The sequence below is a fragment of the Scyliorhinus torazame genome, chromosome 16, assembly GCF_047496885.1.
Source record: "Scyliorhinus torazame isolate Kashiwa2021f chromosome 16, sScyTor2.1, whole genome shotgun sequence".
NCBI classification, from domain to species: domain Eukaryota; kingdom Metazoa; phylum Chordata; class Chondrichthyes; order Carcharhiniformes; family Scyliorhinidae; genus Scyliorhinus; species Scyliorhinus torazame.
This window is the reverse complement of record NC_092722.1, coordinates 72,678,635-72,696,777: the sequence shown is the minus strand read 5'-3', so window position 1 is coordinate 72,696,777 and position 18,143 is coordinate 72,678,635. Positions and strand designations below refer to the sequence as shown.

Below are 18,143 nucleotides of genomic sequence, written 5' to 3'. Positions count from 1 at the left end.
TGTCTATATCAGTTAACTGGTCCTCACAGTTCTGTAATACATGCATACTAGATGACTCTGGTTCCTCGTCATGTCTGTCTGCTCTGTCTTAATTTGAAAATTTTCGAATTATTCCAGAGAGTTCTGCTTCCAAAAAAGCTTTTCTACTGCTATGTAATGCATTTAAATGTTCAGCAAAACCAGAGCTAATTGTAGTCCCCTCCCAAGCTGGAGGCTGGTCATCCAACATGGACGGAATTTTAGGATTTCTACAAAACACTAATTGATAGGGACTGTAGCCCCCAACTATCTGCAATGAATTATTTGCATGTACCACCCATTTTGCCGGTGGACCCATTCCTGTCCCTATCATTTTTCCACGATTTGATCCAGAATTACTCCCTTTTCTTTACTTCGTACAATCGTTGATTGACTAAATCTGGTTGCTAAATCTACAAAATGCAAAATAAATATATTATTTGCTTTATCCCAGATCTTAAGGTCCATGGCCACAATGTTGTTAAAATCCCTGGCCAAAGGTAGGGTTACTATCGGTCGTGCTGGTGTCCTTCTGTACTTCCTACAAACTTCACAGCGGTCACTAACCTGTTCTATCAGTTTAGTATAGTCGGCATCCCTTACCCCTGCATCCTTTAATACATTTTTCAGCCTCCGAGGAGACGGATGTGCAAATTGCCTATGCAGTTTTAATACCACAAGCTTTTTACCTGCTAAAGTCCCATTTTCAACTGCCATTAACACATCCTTAACCACTCTACTTGAAATATTATTTGTCAGTAATGGAATACAATAGTGTCCCGACTGTGTAAATTGTAAGTCCACCGTCTTTACAAAATCTGTTGCCTTATCCTGTTCCATATCCAGTTTCATGTGTGCTTTCTTCATCGACGGTCTGCTCAGAAGCAAAGATAGAACATAGAACATAGAACAATACAGCGCAGTACAGGCCCTTCGGCCCACGATGTTGCACCGAAACAAAAGCCATCTAACCTACACTATGCCATTATCATCCATATGTTTATCCAATAAACTTTTAAATGCCCTCAATGTTGGCGAGTTCACTACTGTAGCAGGTAGGGCATTCCACAGCCTCACTACTCTTTGCGTAAAGAACCTACCTCTGACCTCTGTCCTATAGTGGGTATATGAGGCAGAAAGAAAATTTTAAAATTGGAATATAAACAGGTTTGTATACAAAGGTAATGTTTGTACAGATGTGGGGCCCTCACTTTGGGCCCCCAGAGAGTGGTTGCCACAACTGCACCGTATTAACTTTATGCATGTTGCCTCCTGGGATTAAAACGTACCACGGACGTGTTTGGTTCCACCTGAGCGTGCCTTTTTGGCGTTGTTGTGATCGCTCTCATGTGTTTCCTTGCCCTTTACCCCCCCAGGCTCCCCTGCCTTTCCTGTCCTGGGCCTGGTTGCTGCTTACCCACCCCTCCCCCCCACCCTCCTCTCCCCCCACTCCCCATTCCCCCCCACCCTCTAGTCTTGCTCCATTGTCTGTTTCTATCATGGCCCCCCCCCCCTTTCCCCCCCTACCCACTTCCCTTATTGGCTGCTGGTCACAAACAGGTCTTGGAACAGGCTGGTGAATTGTTTCCATGTGCGCTGAAAGCCTCCCTCCGATCCTCGATGGAGAATTTTATCCTTTCCATTCAGGAATTCCACAAAGTCGGTCAGTCAGTCTGCCTTGGGTGGCGCTGCGATCTCCAGCTGAGCAGGCGTCTCCGGTTGGCAATCAGGGAGACAAAGACTCAGGCATTTGCCCCTCTCTCTGTTAGGAGTTCTGGTTGTTCTGACACCACAAAGACCGGCACTGGTGGGCACGGCTCCACCCTCACCCCAACAACCCTCGACATGGCCTCGAAAAAGGTGGTCCTTTACCCAACAAGTCTGGGACAGGACCAGAACATTTGGGAGTGGCCAGCTGGGCCTACCTGGCTCTGTTCACATTTGTCCTGCACCTGTGGTTTTTGGTCAAGCCTTTAGTTGCATTTCCATGTCAGAGATTCTTGATATCATAGTACGTGCAGAAGGAGACCATTCGGCCCATCGAGTCTGCACCAACCCACTTAAGCTCTCACTTCCACCCTATCCCCATAACCCAATAACCCCACCTAACCTTTTGGACACGAAGTGCAATTTAACATGGCCAATCCACCTCACCTGCATGTCTTTGGACTGTGGGAGGAAACCGGAGCACCCGTGCAGCTGATATGCGACCGTCACCGGAGCACCCGGAGGAAACCCACTCAGACACGGGGAGAACGTGCAGACTCCGCACAGACAGTGACCCAGCGGGGAATCGAACCTGGGACCCTGGTGCTGTGAAGCCACAGTGCTAGTCACTTGAGCTATCGTGCTGCCCAAAATATACCTTGGTTCCGGTAATGGTGTCCACTCTTGAGCTGGAGCCTTGTCCTCTGGTGGTCATTTACAGGTTTCGAACTAGCCGGGGTTGCAGACAGGGGTGAAGATGGACGTCCTCACCTTTGCCTTGTTAATAGGCCGGAGGTGAGTTCTGCTGGGATGGAGGTCTCCTATTCCAATAAGGGCTTGTGAGAAGGGCACAACAGTTATCATGCGTGATTTTAATATGCATATTGATTGGATTAATCAAATTGGCAAGGGTAGCCTTGAGGGGTGTATGAAAGATTGTTTCTTAGAGCAATATGTTATGGAGCCAACCAGGGAGCAAGCTATTTTAGATTTAGTATTATGTAGCAACGCGGTTTCAAGACCCCTCTCCCCAGCATACTCCTGGCAAACGTCCAAGCGATCGAAAACAAGCTGGATGAACTTAACGCCAGACTTATCTCTCAGAGGGAAGTAAGAGACTGCTGTGTGCTCTGCTTCACAGAGACATGGCTCACCCCTGCTTCACCGGACTGTGCCATACAACCTGAAGGCTTCTCAATTCACCGGGCGGACCGCACGGCATCATCAGGCAAACCGAAGGGTGGAGGGGTTTGCCTCCTCAACTCCTCCTGGTGCTTGGATGTGGCGACTCTGGCGACCTACTGCTCCCCGGACCTGGAATACCTTACCGTGAAGTGCCGCCCATATTATCTTCCACGTGAGTTCACTTCAGCCATTATCACAGCGGTCTACATCCCACCCCAGGCAGTAGTGAGGAAGGCGCTGGACGAACTATACACAGTAATAAACAACTACGAAACAGAACACCCGGAGGCCTTGTTCATCGTGTTCAACAAGGCCAACCTCAAGAGTGTACTGCCAAAATTCCACCAGTACATCTCCTGTCCCACCAGGGGCGACAACACTCTTGACCACTGCTACTCAAAAATCAAGGGCGCCTACCGTTCCATCCCCCGACCGCACCTTGGAAATCAGACCATAAGACGGTGCTCCTTCTCCCGGCATACAAGCAGAAACTCAAACGGGAGAATCCAGCGAAGAAGGTTGTGCAGTGCTGGTCCGAGGAGACAGAAGAGCTCTTACGTGACTGCTTAGAGACAGTGGACTGGTCCATATTTAAGAACTCAGCGACCAACTTAAATGAGTATGCCACCACCGTCACAGACTTCATCAGCAAATGTGTGGACGACTGCGTGCCAAAGAAAGCAGTACGTGCGTTCCCCAACCGGAAACCATGGCTCAATCGCGAGATTGACTCCCTACTGAAGGACAGATCTGAGGCGTTCAAGGCAGACGACCCTGACCTATACAAGAAATCCAGGTACGACCTCCGCAAAGCCATCCGGAATGCCAAGAGAATATCAAACCAAGCTAGAGTCACAGACAGACTCTCGGCGGTTGTGGCAAGGACTAAACAACATAATGGGCTACAAAGCGAAGCCGAACAGTATCTCTGGCAGCAGCGCACCACTCCCTGATGAACTCGATGCATTCTATGCTCGGTTCGAGCAGGTAACCAACAATCCGCTGGCGAGTGCCCCAGCAGCCCATAATTCACCCATACCCACCATCACAGCTTCCAAAGTCAGATTGGCCTTCCTGAAAGTGAACCCTCGGAAGGCGACGGGATCCCTGGTCGTGCACTCAGAGCCTACGCGGACCAGCTGGCAGAGGTATTCACGGACATCTTTAACCTGTCCCTACTCCACTCCGAGGTCCCCACCTACTTCAAGAAGACCACCATCATACTGGTACCAAAGAAGAACCAGGCAACGTGCCTCAATGACTACCGACCAGTGGCCCTGACTTCAGTCGTAATGAAGTGCTTCGAGAGGTTGATCATGAAGCGCATCACCTCCATACTCCCAGAACGCCTTGATCCACTGCAATTCGCATACCGCTGCAACCGGTCCACATCGGACACCATTTCCCTGGCCCTACACTCATCCCTAGAGCATCTCGAAAACAAGGACTCCTACATTAGACTCCTATTTATTGACTACAGCTCCGCCTTCAACACCATAATCCCAGCCAAGCTCATATCAAAGCTCCAAAACCTAGGACTTGGCTCCCCACTCTGCAACTGGATCCTCGATTTTCTGACCAACAGACCACAATCAGTAAGAATGAACAACAACACTTCCTCCACAATAGTCCTCAACACCGGGGCCCCGCAAGGCTGCGTACTTAGCCCCCTACTCTACTCCCTGTACACACACGACTGCGTGGCAAAACTTGGTTCCAACTCCATCTACAAGTTTGCTGACGATACGACCATAGTGGGCCGGATCTCGAATAATGAAGAGTCCGAATACAGGAGGGAGATAGAGAACCTAGTGGAGTGGTGTAGCGACAACAATCTCTCCCTCAATGCCAGCAAAACTAAAGAGCTGGTAATTGACTTCAGGAAGCAAAGTACTGTACACACCCCTGTCAGCATCAACGGGGCCGAGGTGGAGATGGTTAGCAGTTTCAAATTTCCAAAAATCTGTCCTGGTCCACCCACGTCGACGCTACCACCAAGAAAGCACAACAGCGCCTATACTTCCTCAGGAAACTAAGGAAATTTGGCATGTCCACATTGACTCTTACCAACTTTTACAGATGCACCATAGAAAGCATCCTATCAGGCTGCATTACAGCCTGGTATGGCAACTGCTCGGTCCAGGACCGCAAGAAACTTCAGAGAGTCGTGAACACCGCCCAGTCCATCACACGAACCTGCCTCCCATCCATTTACTCCATCTACACCTCCCGCTGCCTGGGGAAAGCGGGCAGCATAATCAAAGATCCCTCCCACCCAGCTTACTCACTCTTCCAACTTCTTCCATCGGGCAGGAGATACACAAGTCTGAGAACACGCACGAACAGACTCAAAAACAGCTTCTTCCCCACTGTCACCAGACACCTAAACGACCCTCGTCTTTTTGGATCTCAATGTGACCCAGGCTATCTACACACCCTTCTCCAGACTCAATATCCACCAATTCCTTCTCTTTGGGGAATACTGATGCAAAGTATTCATTTAATACCTCGCCCATTTCCTCTGGCTCCACACATAGATTCCCTTGCCTATCCTTCAGTGGGCCAACCCTTTCCCTGGCTACCCTCTTGCTTTTTATGTACGTGTTAAAAGCCTTGGGATTTTATTTAACCCTATTTGCCAATTACTTTTCGTGACCCCTTCTAGCCCTTCTGACTCCTCCTGATAAAATACTAAATGAGATTTATAAAGTAAACGTAGTCCAAATGTTCCCCCTTGTGGGGAAATCTAGGATTAGAGGTCACAGATATCGGTTGAGAGGTGGTAGATTTAGAACTGAGATGAGGAGGAACTACTTTTCACAGAGAGTGGTAAATTTGTTGAAATCGCTAGTCCATAGAGCGGTAGAACCTGAGTCATTAAATGACTTCAAGAAAGAAATAGATATATTTCTGATTTAATTGGGAAGCAGGCTCAAAGGGCTGAATTGTCTACTTCAGCTCCTAATTCCGATGTCTTATGTCCCTGTGTTCCGATCAATGCCCTTGGCCTACTCTTGGAGAAGGTCAAGTAAACCATTCAGGGGTCGGTAGAGGGGTTCTACTCGAGGTGGCAGACTTATTTTTCCATTTTCAGAGAGTTAGTCACCATCAGCTTTTGGAGATGTTAGATTTATGTTTCAAGGGCTGGGTTCAGTGGGTTGTTGAGTATCGACAGCGTTATATTTGCATTGTGCCTTTCTGTATTGGTGGAATAGTGTGATATTATTTTCTTGATATAAAAAATATAAAAATTTAGAAACACTCCCCCCACGGGGTGAGATACAGATTAAATCGCCTCTGCACTGTTCCCATCAAACACTCCCAGGACAGGTACAGAGTAAAACTCCCTCTGCACTGTCCCCATCAAACACTCCCAGGACAGGTACAGAGTAAAACTCACTCTACGCTATTCCCATCAAACACTTCCAGTACAGATACAGCACGGGGTTAGATATAGAGTAAAGTGACCTATACACTGTCCCCATCAAACACTCCCAGGACAGGTACAGCACGGGGTTAGATATAGAGTAAAGCTCCCTCCACACTGTCCCCATCAAACACTCCCAGGACAGATACAGCACGGGGTTAGATATAGAGTAAAGCTCCCTCTACACTGTCCCTATCAAACACTCCCAGGACAGGTACAGCACGGGGTTAGATATAGAGTAAAGCTCCCTCTACACTGTCCCCATCAAACACTCCCAGGACAGGTACAGCACGGGGTTAGATATAGAGTAAAGCTCTCTCTACACTGACCCTATCAAACACTCCCAGGACAGGTACAGCACGGGGTTAGATATAGAGTAAAGCTCCCTCTACACTGTCCCTATCAAACACTCTCAGGACAGATACAGCACGGGGTTAGATATAGAGTAAAGCTCCCTCTACACTGTCCCCATCAAACACTCCCAGGACAGGTACAGCACGGGGTTAGATATAGAGTAAAGCTCCCTCTACACTGTCCCCATCAAACACTCCCAGGACAGGTACAGCACAGGGTTAGATATAGAGTAAACCTCCCTCTACACTGTCCCCATCTAACACTCCCAGGACAGATACAGCACGGGGTTAGATATAGACCTCTACATTGTGGTACGGCACCCTGAGCGTGTATGCGGTCAGTTCCAGCTCCACAGACCCCGGAGTCCCAACATAAGTGAATTAGCAATAATTTGTGTTTTCCTAAGATAGTTAACCCCTGACTGCTCCAATGAGTTACAGTGTCATGAGAATGTCACTTTAAGAAATGTTTGTCTGCTCAAATTACTGCAGTGATGTCAGAGTGTGGGTGGAGCTGGGCTGTCTGTCAGCTTTTTAGTTTCACTTTGAGAAACGCTTTGGTGTGTCTGTGTATTTTTGGGTTTTTTTCAGTGTTGGAGCTGCAGTCAGCCACAGAAGGTGTAATGTTGTTCTCTCTGCCATGTAAAGACTATCTCTTGATCATTTGGTAAGTTCAGAGTGATAACTGTTCTCAGTAGTGAATTTAAACCAGATGTGCTTCTGTTAAAAGTTTTTTTTTAAAGTCTTATGGATGTTAAAAAGAAAGTTTAAGGATTACTTAGTGTTGTATTCTTTGGGCGTTGTATTTGAATTAATGGTTGCTAAAATGTTCACTGTATGTTTTAAAAAAGTTAACTTGAGTTCATAGAAAAAACATTGTTTTGCTTTAAAAAATACTGCTAGATGTCTGCTGCACCATACCTGTAGAGTGGGGTGTGTGCTCCCCATACCACAATCTCGGAAAAGTCGTGGGTCAGTTGAACTCCATGATACATTTTGGGGTTCTCTAAACCCTGGCCCATAACAACAGACACCAGAGTTATAAGTCAAATATTAACAAACTATTTATTTCTAACTAAACAGAGGGCAGCAGAGCGGAGCTGCTGATTGGCTATTGCGGGGAGAATTTGCATCAGTGCATTGTGGTCATTGTATCCAGAACATGGACCTGAGCAAGACACCCTTCATGTTCAAGTGAAGGCAAGCATCCAGCAGAGGGCAGCAGAGTGGAGATGCTGATTGGCTGTTGTGGGGATAATTTGCATCAGTTCATTGCGGTCACTGTATCTAAAAGGTGGTTTGTGGAGAAGCTGTTGTCCGTGGGCCCATAACAGCTGATTACTGTTCTCGTGCGAGGGGCAATAGTTGCTAGTTAAGTGTTTTATTTTTACCTGTATTTAAGTTGGGCGGTTCCTAAACTCTAGACAATACACTTGTAGTGTCCCCCACCCTTCCACCTCCTCTAACCTAAGGGGTAGAGTGAGTAACAAGTAAGCTCTTTCTTTCTTTTTCTTGTTTTATCCAGAGGGGATGGCAGGGAAGGCAGTGCAATGTTCCTCCTGCAGAATGTTGGAGGTGAGGGCGCCGTCAGTGTCCCTGCTAATTTCACCTGTGGGAAGTGCACCCATCTCCAGCTCCTCAGAAACCGCGTTAGGGAACTGGAACTGGAGCTGGATGAACTTTGGATCATTCGGGAGGCAGAGGTGGTCATAGACAGTAGCTTCAGGGATGTAGTTACTCCAAAGAATCAAGATAGAGGGTGACGGTGAGAGAGCTAGGAGGAAGCAATCAGTGCAGGGATCCTCTGTGGTCTTTCCCCTCAGTAACAAGTATACCGCTTTGGATACTGCTTAGGGGGACGACCTACCAGGGGTAAGCCACGGTGAATGGATCTCCAGCACTGCGTCCGTCCCTGTTGCTCAGAAGGGAAGGAAGGAGAGCAGGAGAGCAATAGTTATTGGGGACTCGATAGTTAGAGGTGCAGGTAGACGGTTCTGTGGCAGCGAAAGAGACTCACGGATGGTATGTTGCCTCCCGGGTGCCAGGGTCCGTGACGTCTCGGACCGTGTTGTCAGAATCCTTGAAGGGGAGGGGGAGCAGTCACAAGTCGTGGTACACATCGGTACCAATGACATAGGTAAGTGAAGGGACGGGGATTTTAAACAGGAATTTAGGGAGCTCGGGTGGAAGCTGAGAGCCAGGACAAACCATGTTGTCATCTCTGGTTTGTTGCCGGCGCCACGTGCTTGTGAGGTGAGGAACAGGGAGAGAGTGCAGATAAACACGTGGCTGCAGGGATGGTGTAGGAGAGAGGGTTTCAGGTACGTGGATATTTGGAGCACATTCTGGGGAAGGTGGGACCTGCACAGACAGGATGGTTTGCACCTGAACCAGAGGGGCACCAATATCCTGGGAGGGAAATTTGCTACGGCTCTTCGGGGGGGTTTAAATTAATTTGTCAGGGGGATGGGAAAACGAGCTGTAGTCCAGAAGCCAGTGTTGAGAGTAGTGAGGTACTGAGGAGGGTATCAAGGTCGCAGTGACGAATGTGATATAAAATAGTTACTTTAGAGATATTAGTTAATGTAATGTAGAAATAAGCCACTTTGATTCTGGCAAGTAGAGACAAAGGATTTTAGACCGCATGGAAAAAGCAGGAAGAGGTGTGTCTACGAGAGTGATGCTGGATTGATAGGGGCCGGAGAAAGGGATTGGAAGTGAGCCAATCAGAATAGATCAAACAAGTCAGGAGGGACATAGGATGACCTATGGGCGTCGAGTATGTGAAACTTGATGCCATTTGAATGTATCAGTACTGATCTCTTTGTCTGGGACATTCACTTAGTTCCCAGGGCTGCAGAGAGCAACACGTTATCTGTATCACTGTGGACTAGGTAGCTTGCAAGCTGAATAAAATAACTAATGTTATACCTGCAAATCCATCTCGACTTTTATTGAGGCCAGACTGACGGATAAAGAAATTTGGGATTCAACATTTGGTGCCGAAAACCGGGATTTCTCAGGGCGATCCTGGTCCAACTGCGAAATCAGAATTAGACTGATTATGAACAGGAGGATGGGGAACAAGGGCCCTCGATGTAGAACTGGAAAATGACCGCGCATTGATTGTTCCCCTCTTCTTATCGTCTGATTAGTCTGGTCACTCGCGGTTGGCACAGAAAGACCGCCTCGACGAAATCACAGGTCAGTCTGGGGATTAGCATTTTAATTGATGGGATTTCATATTGTTAATTCGGCTGGGGTAGGCTATGTTGTTGATGGGACATTTAAAACTATAAATGGTTCAACTTCATTTGTGAGTTAATTCGGTTGGGTTAGGTTATGGGATGTCGATGCGACATTTGAAATTGAAAATGGTTCACCTCCATGTGTGCGTGTGTTAAAAATATAGTTGATTAAGCTAAAATTGTCTCCTTGGACTGTAGTGGCGAAAAACGCAGTTCCGAGGACTAGTTGAGATTATGGGGAATTCCTTGGATAGCACAAATGATCCAGGCATGCCACTGCAAATATTATGTGATAAGTATCCGGACAAAGCGAAGGATTTTGGAAAATTGTCAGCACAGTTAAGAACTAAAATGGGAGATGAATGGCCACTAGGGGGCACCAAAGACCTAGAAATGGTTAAGAAAATCCAGGGACAAATTTGGAGAAAAAGTCAAAGTATGAAAGCTAAAGAATTAATTGGATTATGGAGGCAATATTGTCAAGAGGAAAGAGATAAGATTATGTTGTCTAGCTGGCAGGACAATGCCCTTAAAATGGGGATTCCAATTAGTGAACAGGGTAACCTAAAAACATTACAGATCTTGAAAAAGGAATGTGCATTTAAAAAAAGCGCAAGTAGAGACAGGAAAGACGCGGGTCAAACAAGAGATGAGCTACGTAGTTCAATGGCTGGCTTTGAATTGACAGAAAAAGAAAAATTCAATAATTTGGAAAAGTCAGTAAAAATTCCGTCAGCACCCGTAGCATGGTCTGCGCTCATTCCAGAACCACCAGAGTATAATAATATATACCCAGTCATTGCTCCCCAGATTCCAAATATGCCAGTAACTCAAGCCCTTTTGGGTGATAGTGTGGGTCCTGATTTACCAACTTCACGACCAGAAGAACAAAAGGAACTCTGTCCCACAAGCCCAGTTAGCTCTAGGACAAGATCTCGGACAGCGAGAGAGGGGCTTGACCCTCACCAGAAACAATTAAGCATATCACCTAAGTCTCTCCAAACTAAGGAGAAACCACAAGGTTCCGGAACAAAGGAAGCTGAAACAAGTTCTTTTGAAGAGAAAGAACTCCCCCTAGTGACAGGGAGAGATGTTGAAATCCTGGAACAACCAGGGGAAATAGCTAGAGTGCCCCCTGGTGACATTCGGAGACAGTTACCGATTAGGAAGATGTGAAACCCTGACGCAGTGACTGCGGGAGCGAACCCCACGATAGACGTTTACTTCCCATCGACACCCAGTGAGATGATGGCTATTATGTCTACAATCCCAGATAGAAAGAAATCTCCTGCTGCCTTCGTGGATTCCTTGAGAACTACCATCTCAATTTTTCAAGCTGATTCAAGGGACCTCCGGGCCCTAGTCCAGCAGATTTTAACCCCAGCAGAGTACCGCAATTATCTTAACCACCTGAATTATGCTAGTCATGCCGCACTTCAGCAGGCCTATGCGTTAGACGACGATAGAAGGACACAGATCCTGAATGCGTTGAATAGCACATTTCAAAGGCCCATAAATCTTTCTGTTATCTTAGACCTAAAACCTAAGAAGATTGAAGAGCCAGAGGAATTTCTGGAGCATTTTAATGAAATCTACCGTGGGCAATCAGGCAACTTGCTGTATCAAAATGGTCAGAATTCCCCTCAATATTGTGCTATGTTAATGCATTGCCTACCACCTTCTGTGGTTACTGCTGTGAAATGTAATAACATGAATTGGACAGAGAACGACCCTTCCCAGATGGCAAGGGCAGTCAGATTTTATTGGAAGGAGGGTGTAGGCCAAGAAGGAGGCTCAGTTACAAAGGTTAAGACTGAGTATGTAATGAAAAAGGATGATTGGCGATCCCAACAAGCGGCAGAAATGGTAGTTTACCAGCAGGAGCCCCAATATAGTGACTTTGGGTGGGTGGATCAGCGAAGAGGAGGATACCAAACCCACCCAAAGGGACCCTCACCCCCTTTTTATGGCCCACCAAACGAATCAACAGCTCTACAACCGCAGCCCCCTCTGAGGGGCCATTGGTCTACTGGAAGAAGAGGACAGGGCAGAAATAGAGGGAGCAATGCATGTTTTAATTGCGGCCGTGTAGATCACTGGCAACAGGAATGCCCCTTTAAAAGACAGGCAGTAGAAGGAGATTATTCGACCCAAAGGAGAGGGTACCCACCAAGGGGAGGACAGACGAGATACACTGACTTCTCCCAGGAAAACCCTTTCCCAACACAGGATTGACTAGCTAATTTAGCCATAAGGACTCTCCAATCGGAAAGGGAACCTATTATCTCTCTGCAGATAGGAGATCAACATCACTCATTTGTAATCGACACCGGGGCAGCCATGTCTTCTGTGCAATCAGCACTTAAATTACCATTATCCGACCACACGCAGCAATTGTCAGGGTTCCAAGGACAGGTGTGTGAGTATCCTATTTCTGAACCTGTGACAGTCACTTACGAGAATAAGTCTGCGGAGCATCAGTTTGTAGTGACTACTGGATTGGACTGTAACTTGTTGGCCCGAGATTTACTGTGTATCTTCCAGCTACAGCTAGAGTGCGGAGATGAGGGGGTAACGGTTACATCATGGAGGATGAGACAACAGTGCTATATTTCTATCACCCCCCAGTGGTGGACGTTAGACGTTGAACAGTCACTGCACCACGTTACCCTGGCCTATGACAGAACTGGACGAAACAGGGAGTTGGAGGACAAATACCGGCCATTACTTGAGACCGAATGGCCAGTCAAGGTTACATGCCAGGGATATGGGACGAATGGTCAGGAGGGCAGTGGATCATTCGGATCCAACAGACTACGCACTTCAAGTCATGCCGGACGGCACTACCATAAAATATTTTGAGGTCCCTGAAACGATTAACACTCGACTGCAGCATCACCGGGGACATGATGTGTTGGAATATGTCAATCCACAGGTCTGGGCGGAATACCCATCACAAGTGGGAAAGACAAATGTTACACCTATTAAGGTGATGATTAAGGATCATGTAAAGCTACCTTCCATTCGACAATACCCCCTGAAATCTCAAGCTGCTCCATCAATAGATAAATTAATTCAAGAGCTGTTGAAACAGGGTATTTTGGTCCCTTGCCAATCAGAATGTAACACCCCCATACTTGCTGTGCCTAAACCAGCCAAACCAGACCAGTACCGATTAGTACAGGATTTACGTTCAATTAATGCCATTGTACAGCCGTTACATGCTCTCGTCCCTAACCCTGCCCACATACTGGCTCAAATTCCAGCTCAAGCCCGGGTCTTCGCCGTAATTGACCTTCAGCACGCCTTCTTTGCCTTCCCACTTGCGACTGAAAGTCAATATTTGTTTGCCTTCACTTACAATGGACAGCAGTATACCTGGACCCGACTGCCACAGGGGTTCGTCAACTCACCTACACTCTTCTCCAGATGTCTGCAGACCCAACTCCAGGCCTTGACATTGGAGCATGGTTCCACTCTAGTGCAGTATGTAGATTACATATTGGTGGCAAGTCCTGACGAGCCCAGTAATAGGGATGATGTGATCCAGTTATTAAACCACCTATCCTCGTTGGGTTATGTTGTTTTACAAGCAAAGGTCTTGGTGGCTCAGAGAAAAGTTAAGTTCTTAGGAGTTTTACTTACAGCCACAGAAAGAAGTCTCGAACCCAGTAGGATTGAACCAATATGCCAATTCCCCGCCCCTACAATAGCCAAGGAGGTTCGTCATTGGCTGGGTATGATGAATTATAGTCGGCAGTGGATACCAAACATCGCTGTCTATACAAAGCTGCTGATGCCTTACACTAGTGAAGAGGGGAACTTTACTCTCACCACCGAGGCACTCGAGGCCTTCCGTTGCCTGAAGCAGGCCTTGCTACAAGCACCGGCCCTCGGTAGGCCCCTATACGACCGATCATTCCAGATATACTGTACTGTTCTGGAAGGATGTTCAACAGCGGTACTCACCCAGCAACATGGGGACAAGCACCGGCCCGTAGCATATTACTCTTCCAAACTCGACCCAGTGGCGTTGGGCCACCCTGTTTGCACCCAGATCTTGGCAGCGATATACAATAGTTTGCAGGCTGCTGCCAACATCACTCTCCAACAGGATATTACGGTGTATAGCTCCCACTCGGTAATCGCACTATTGGGGCAACTGCAGACTCAGCATCTTACCGCAGCTCGTCAGAATAGGTATGAGATATACCTTTTGAACAATCCACGTCTGACATTTAAATACTGTACCACTATCAATCCAGCCTGTTTTCTTAGCGGTCCCCCTGTCAATGAGGACGCGCCTGGTCACGACTGTTTAGCCTTGATTCAGGAAACTACAACAATAAGGGACGATCTGAGTGATATTCCGTTAGAACAACCTGACATGATTATGTATGTTGATGGCAGTGCATTAGTAAGCCCCACTGGCCGGAGACTGTCCAGTTATGCAATCATAGATCAGGATGGTCTGACTCTAGAAGCGGCAGCTTTCCAGACCCCTTACTCAGCACAACAAGCCAAACTTTTTGCCCTCACCCGTGCATGTATACTTGGGGGAGATCGCCGGGTAAATATCTACACTGACTCCCGATATGCTTTCGGGGTAGTTCATGACTTCGGACAACTCTGGAAGAATAGGGGATTCCTTATCTCGGCAGGCACAGAAATATCCAACCGGGGTTTAGTTAATGACTTACTGCAGGCCCTCCTTATGCCCGCGCAGATTTCCGTTATTAAATGCGCTGCCCACACGAATGGTACAACCCCAGTTGACGTTGGTAATGAACGAGCAGATTGTGCAGCGCGAACAGCCGCGCAAATTCAGCAAGTGATGGTGCCTAAGATGTTAAGTCAGACTAAACGATCTACTATAAATATGTCTGCTTCTGACAAGTCAATGCCAACCATCCAAGACGTCATAAGATTACAGGAGGACGCTCCTGAGAGTGATAAACAAATGTGGAAATGGTTAGGTTGTACATATGATTCTGTTTCCTCTTTATGGACCACGCCTGCACATCAGACTTGTATGTCTGATGTGCTGGCTTTATGGGTCATTGAATGTGTACACTTTGCAACTCATTGTAGGGCTCGAGGGACTAGTGATTTGTTGCTGGACACTTGGTGGCACCCTAAAATGCAGGGGTTGGGCCAAAGTATCAGTAATCGGTGTTTGATTTGTCAGCAATATAACACCGGAAAAGGTATCCCTTGTGGGATGGGGCAAACCCCGTTGCCCAGTGGTCCCTTTGAGACGCTCCAAATGGATTACATTGAGTTGGAAAGGTGTCAATGTTATAAATATGTTTTGGTCATTGTGGATGTGTTCAGCAGATGGGTCGAGGCGTATCCGACTATCGATAATAAAGCTGCTACTGTGGTTAAAGTCTTGATGAGGGAAATCATTCCCCGGTACGGTATACCAGCTCAGTTAAGTTCTGATAATGGGCCTTATTTTATTGGACAAATTAGCAAGGAGTTTTGCTCCCAGTTTGGCATACGCCAGCAGTTACACTGTGCTTATAGACCGCAGGCGGCCGGGTTGGTTGAGAGACACAATCAGACCCTCAAAACTAAATTGGCTAAATTAAGAGCAGACACGGGACTGACATGGCTTAAGTTGCTCCCCGTTGCCCTCTTCCAGCTGCGGGTTACACCTGCGGGACCGGCCCGGCTCTCTCTCGCCGTGATTCTTTATGGCAGGCCTCTTAGAACTCCCTGGAGCCTGCAGGTTCCCAGACTGGTTCAGTTTCATCAGATGACTGAAGAGATGACCACCTATGTTCTAGCCCTCACGCAAGTGCTCAAGGAACTCCATGGCCAGGTCCGCGCAGCTCACCAGCCATCGCCCCCAGTACCTAGCTCACTTTCAGTCCAGCCCGGTAGTTATGTCATGGTCAAAAATTGGACTAGGAAGGGATCGGAGCCGCGATGAGACGGGCCCTTCCAAGTTCTCATTACCACCCCCACAGCAGTTAAAGTGGAGGGGCAAAGTGCTTGGGTCCACCTACATAACTGTAAATTGAGTCCACCTCCACTACTGTAAAAGGTCGGATACTAACCTGCCTCCCTTCTCCAGTGCTATTTTACAGGTGTGGAACATGATGGAGTGGCTACGCATCGTCTGTATGATATTTGGTCTCACTTCGCTTGGCGTGTTATTGGCGATGGACATAGAAAAGGGGAATATTATGTATCTGTGTAGCCCCAACCAATCTACAAGGATACATCACCTATGCAAAGGTGATGTTCTTCGCTGCCCCCATATACGAGGACATGGTATCGACTCATGGAAGGTCATCAAAGTTAAGGAGAATGCAGGAGTCATGAAGCAGTTGCACCGGTCCCGGCGATGGGAAGGGAACATTATATGGACATTGCCTTGTTTTTGGAATACATGTAAATTCGATTTTGGATGTGTTAAGAGTGGTGCAATAAAGGTAAAATCAGGCTGTCAGAAGAGCGTAGGAAGAGGCTATGAGAAAGTGAAAGGGACTAGAGAGAGGACGGGGCGTATGAGAAGGGAAGTACAGCTAGAACGTAGGTTACCGGGAGATACACTTAAGTTAGTTAAAGGCCAAACTGAGGAAAACCCGGGTAGTATGAATCTCTTCTACCAGATTTACCACCGCTTGTATGGCCAGGGACGGGTTGTCTGCTACCCAAACCCCGCAGCGGTGTCTAGGTTATTTTCTGTTTCACCGCTTTGGGGCACTCCCCAAACGGTGGTTCATTGTCAGCATTCCGAGCCACTGCCCAATCAGGTCACTCTTCCTTACGATCCGGGTTCAGCACCACCGGCTATTTGCCTTCCCCTTCCTCGGGATAATTCCCATTCACAGTACGATAGGCTGCGACGGTGGAGGGCGTACATACCTAGCCACTTCACTCCCAATAGGGATTCCCGGTCGTACGAGAATTGCTTCAGCAGTGAAGGATACGGCTGTTTGCTGGTAGAGGTGGACACAAATATAACATGTCTGTTTCCCACCTGTACGGACAGGAGGTGCCATATCACCCAGGCGTCTGGCCAATGCGTTTGTTACAACACCACTTGCGTTCCATTGAACGCCGGCCTCCAGCTCCTTTGTGGCTGGGCGAATGTCTCTCGTATCACTGTTGGGACTAGGGCTTTCCGCATTGCTAGGCGGCCCGAATGGGTGTTTCAAAGTTGGATAAACTGGGCTACTGGGGGGTCCTTACGCAACCGATATGCTGATTGTGATGCTAGCCTGCACACGGAGCAAGGATACTACTTTTTATTTAATGGTACAGCGACCAACGTTTTGTCACCCCCATTTCCCCGCCGAATTGCTATAGGGACTCTAGTCCCTACCACAGTCCCCTGCCCTTCGGCGTGGAACCTGCATAATCAGTTAGCACGCTGGGCAGTCTCTGCTGAATTTTGCGCGAACTGGAAAAAAAACCCAGGTTCTTGCACCCAACCGGGGCCCCTCAGCCGGGTGGGGGATTCTGAGCGTATTGACACTGGGAGGTGTGGGGGGTTCCTTGGCTGTCAGTGATAGGAATTATTTTATTTGCGGCCTTACCATCTTGGGAAATGGAACCTTGGGAGCCCTCGGGGCAATAACCAAGGAGTTGTCTCAGCTACGGTTGTTTGCAATGCAGAACCGGTATGCTCTTGACTATCTTCTGGCCCGTGAGGGTGGGGTATGCGCCATAGTGCAGGGCAAGTGTATCATGGGAGTTCAAGACTTGACCGCTAACATCACTAAATTTATGGATCGCATACGGGATCACTTGGACGGGATGCAGGATCCTGGCTCTTGGGGTAACTGGGGATTTGGAGGTTGGAAGGACTGGTTGATAAATATGGCCATGTATCTAGTGGTAGCTATCGGCTGCATCTTTGTGGGCCTGGCCATCCTTAAATGTGTGATGGGTAGAATGCGGGGTGCACTGGATCAGATCACCGCCCCAAAAAATTTAACTGTTAAAATCCATGAGGGTGAAGCAGATGAAGGGGGGCTAAGACAGGAATTGGAAATGCAGCGACGGATCTTTTTAGATGGGGAACCGTAGCTATGGATTGGATAGTCCGGTTATCATGGAATGATAAAAGGAGGGAATGACGAATGTGATATAAAATAGTTACTTTAGAGATATTAGTTAATGTAATGTAGAAATAAGCCACTTTGATTCTGGCAAGTAGAGACAAAGGATTTTAGACCGCATGGAAAA

At 47.6% G+C, this 18,143-nt stretch overlaps 1 long non-coding RNA gene across 1 annotated transcript in view; it reads left to right on the top strand.

Annotated features, from left to right (window-relative positions):
* Window positions 1-16,247, top strand: part of LOC140392872 (uncharacterized) — a 40,116-nt gene extending 23,869 nt beyond the window's left edge. The window contains exon 3 of the long non-coding RNA XR_011935445.1: window positions 16,021-16,247. This is a non-coding gene — a long non-coding RNA (uncharacterized lncRNA). The remainder of the gene's footprint in view (window positions 1-16,020) is intronic.
* The last annotated feature ends 1,896 nt before the right edge of the window (window positions 16,248-18,143 follow it).